Below are 4,248 nucleotides of genomic sequence, written 5' to 3'. Positions count from 1 at the left end.
AAGGACTGTTTGTTGGCCTTTAAGAATGTTTTCCAGTAGAGTCAGTTGGGGTGCCAAGCCCTGGCCCCAAAGTCTATTTTTGGCATTCCTTGGGGACTTCGTTGCTCTGTTCCCCTTGCTATTCTATTGCACGCCTTTAGTGTTTTGCCTCGGTGTGGTGGGATCAGATCAGGTGGAATTCCCACACTGTGTCTCCAGTGTTGTCCCCTGTAGAGCTATGGGTCAGTGAGGGATGTTGTGTCTCATAATGGGGCCAGCCATATGGTCTTCTATGTGTATTGGCTGCTCTGAGTGGGAATATCATCCTCAAGACTTGGTGGGCCAGGATGTGCTTCGCTCTCTTTCTTCCCCTTCATTTGCTCCCATGTGCTCTGATCAGACATGGCCTTCACCCTGAGCTGCAGCTTCAGTGCCGTCCTCTGAAATAAATTCTTCTGTGGGGAGGGGCAGGTGTCCATGTAGTTGGGATTGGGCGGTCCCCTCATACCAGCATGAGAACATTTTGATAGAAGTTACTTCTTTGATTAAGCTGCTCATTAAACAATATCCAGCAGTATTAACCCTTTGTAGTGTAGTTAGTATTCCATATGGCCTTTTAGCTAGACACCTACTGCCAGTAGTTGATTCTGGGTCATATTAGCTGTCTGGGACAGGGTGGAACTGCCTCTTTGGGTTTCTGAGACTTCAGATCTTTATGGGAGCAGAGAGCCTCATCTTGCTTCCTCATAAGGGCAGTGGATTTAACCTGTTGACCATGCAGTCAGCAGCTCAATCTGTAAGCCACGATCCCAACAGGGCAACTCACAGTCTTCAGTTTTATAAAGTACTGTAAATCCTAGCCCTTAAAGCCTGTGGGTATAGTCCCATTTTAAAGTGAGTTTTCTGTTATTCAAAAAAGGTAAGACTAAGGTGGGATCTGGTGGTGTAATGGGTTAACCTCAGAGTCAGCAGTTCCAAACCACCAGATGCTCTGCTAAAGAAAGATGGGGCTCCTTATTCCTATAAAGAAGTGCAGTCTCAGAAACCCAAAGGGGGGAATTTTACTATGTCCTATAGGGTTGCTTGGAGTTGGAATTGACTCAATGGTAATGAGTAGTTTTTGAGTTCCCATTAATGGATGGTGTGACTCATGTCTGCAGATTAGCTTTCATCCAGCCTTTGTGGCATAGTGGGTTATGAGTTGGCTACTAACCCCAAAGTGAGCAGTTCAAAATCACCAGCTGCTCTTCAGGAGAAAGATGAGGCTTCCTACTTCCTAAACATTTATAGTCTGGTAAACTGCAAGGGCAGTTCTACCCTGTCCTGCAGGGCAATTTTCTTATCATTATTGCTACCCTAGACAACTAATATGGGGAGTAATAAGATATATGAATTACATACAATCATTTATAATCCTTCAAAGATAGAAAAAAATTTTAGGTTGTAAAAAGAAAACACACACATTTTGACATCAAAATATAAGATAAAAGAGACCATAAACAAATTCAGAAGATGAAATAATAGATGTGGGAAATTAATAACATATGATAGATAAAAGATTAAATTCAAATGTAAAACACAAAGCAAACACCTGTGGTGGAATGGCCAGCCCTCCACAACTAATTGTGGGTTCGATAAGTACAATTGTACAGTTGAAATATATATATTATATATATAATTATATTAAATATATATATTATAATAAAGTCATAAAGAGCATGAGAGATAGAAGAGAGATTAAAATAATGGAGTCAGTCACATTTCATAGTAGCATGCTCACCTCAGCCTCACTTGGTGGTCCATATGGAGAGAGAGACCAGAGGGTAGGAGAGAGGGGCAGGGGAAGGAGGACGGGGAGAGGAAGGGGGAGCCAATGAGAGCTCTTTATTGCTAACCAAAGCTTATATATCTTTGAGGGGTGTGCAAGCCCACTAATTACAGGTAAAGACATACGTCACAGGAAGGGGTTGTTCTATAGGTAATACAGTAATGGGCGGGGGTTGATCTAAGGGTTCATATGCTATTGGAAGAGGAGGGAATAAGGGTATCCATGTGATAAAATCAGTGGACCTTAGATTCATGATGGCCGCCTAACTGGATGTCACTAAGCAGGTTTGACCTGTTCTCTGGCTCACTGTAGAAACCATTATCAGTAGGGTATAAACCTCATCTACAGGGACCAGACTGATGGCCGAAAGCCTTTAGGGAGAAGTAGCCCATTGTCCTTAACAGCAGGGAGTGGGCCCTACTTGTGGTGGGACCAGACAGTAGTTTGGTACTGACTGCCTTCAGGGAGGTAACTTGACAAACATTTACCAGTAGCTGCAAGCAGTGTCCTAAGTCTAACATACATTTGGGGGAGACGACTTGGGAGGAATCTTTCTGTTTCCCACCCACATAGAAAAATATTCAAAATATGGAAGTAAACAAGGCCAGAGAAGAACCAGTCTGAATGAAGGATAAGCGTTGGAAAAGATGACCAAATCCTTGAGCAGAAGGGAAAGGAAATTAAAGTAGCAATGGCATATTATTTATATCTCAGACTGCTACAATTAAAACAAATGAGGAGATATATATTACTGTTAGCAATTCACAGGAAAGATCACTCTCATAGATTTCTAGTGAAATTATTAATTATTACTGCCTTTTTGGAAAGTCATCAGGCAATATTTGTTAAAAATTTTAAATGTCCAATTTCTTTGACTTAACAGTGCCACTCTTGGGCCACTTTCCCAAGAACTAAATCTGAACATGCTAATTGTAATATTTTTCATAATGGCCCAAAGTGGAAACATCAATAGAGAAATGACTGACTTAATTATGATACATCAACATCACAGAGCATCATACGGCCATTAAAATAATGAATATGAATGTACAAATTACTTTGGCAGCTTTTCAGTGAGGTATTATTGAGTGAGGAAGGAAAGAAATGGAAAATTATATAGAATAATGATCCCATTGTATAAAACAAGTAATGGCAATGTGTGGGGTGCTTGAGTGTCTTTCTCGGTAAACAACTAGAGAAAAACACATGAGAATGTACTTTAAGTTGCTAACTTGGATCCTCTGTGGGGTGGATGGAGGCAAGGGACACTTTGTGGAAGTGGGTTGTGGGAAGAGGATCAGGGTAAGTAAAAAGCAAAAAATGTTGTACAATATGTGACTTACTTCTGTATAATGTGATGTAATCCGTTAGGTGCAAGTTCACCCCAAGGGGCCTTGGAAGAAAGATCTGGTAATCTACTACTGAAAAATCAGTCACTGAAAACTTGAGGAAGCACAGCTCTTCTCTGGAACACCAGGGCCTGAATGTTCTGGATATCAACTGATCATATGTAAGATGCATTCTGTATATGTATTATAGATGTATATATAAACACATATGCTCAATTCTGACCCTTAAAAATAATACTTTATGTTACGTACCTTGTTTTGATTTCCGACTTTGCTCATTTTGTATTCAATTCGGGAAAAAAAATTAACTGGCTGAGATTATTATGTTGATACCACAATTCAAATTTAGGACTCTTGGGCTGTCTCCCCTACAGATTTATCAGCTACCAAATACCAGCAAAATCACATCAACATCTGCTTGATCACAGCCTTTTGGGGGACTTAAAAAATGAATAAAACCATACAATTTTCCAGCAATGCATCGAAACATTCCCACTCCCACCTGGGCTGCAAATTCCTGACCTGCCCTTGGCATTCCTGGTACCTGCTTTTCTTCCCGCATATTCAGAGGTGGAAGCAGGCTTATTAGTTTAACAGCTGCCTCTCGTTACCTCAAAATGAGACCCCTCTGAAAACTCATTCTGGTTAGTTTTCTCTGCATTTGGGCATTTTGAATCTTCCGAGCTCTTTGAAATGCAAGTTAAACTGTTTTGTCAGCGGGATCTGGATTGATGCTTTATAAAAGGTCCAACTGCAGCACACTTTTTCTCCAGCCCAAAGCAGACATGGAAAATGGCTTCCGATCTGCCACATACCACATGGGCACCTCGGATGTTCATTTTCTGCAAACGGAAAGCCAGCCAAAGTGCTATTTCTGTTGCTTCATCTCACATTGCTTGGGAATCTACAAGGTGACTGCTGTCAGTTTTACTCCTTCTAATTAAATCACTTTCCTGTAAGAAAGCAACAAAGATCAACTTAATTAGGGCGCCATATTGGCTCATGTTCGTATGACTTTTTAATTATAATCATTTAATGTTGAAGCATTTGTCACTAGCCGAGTCCTGCCGGCAAGTTGCCGTAACAGGCTTC

This window comes from Echinops telfairi, unplaced genomic scaffold, assembly GCF_000313985.2.
Source record: "Echinops telfairi isolate 266 unplaced genomic scaffold, ASM31398v2 ScPeMD7_6;HRSCAF=24_0, whole genome shotgun sequence".
Taxonomy (NCBI): domain Eukaryota; kingdom Metazoa; phylum Chordata; class Mammalia; order Afrosoricida; family Tenrecidae; genus Echinops; species Echinops telfairi.
The sequence above is the reverse complement of the archived record's forward strand: the minus strand, read 5'-3'. Positions refer to the sequence as shown.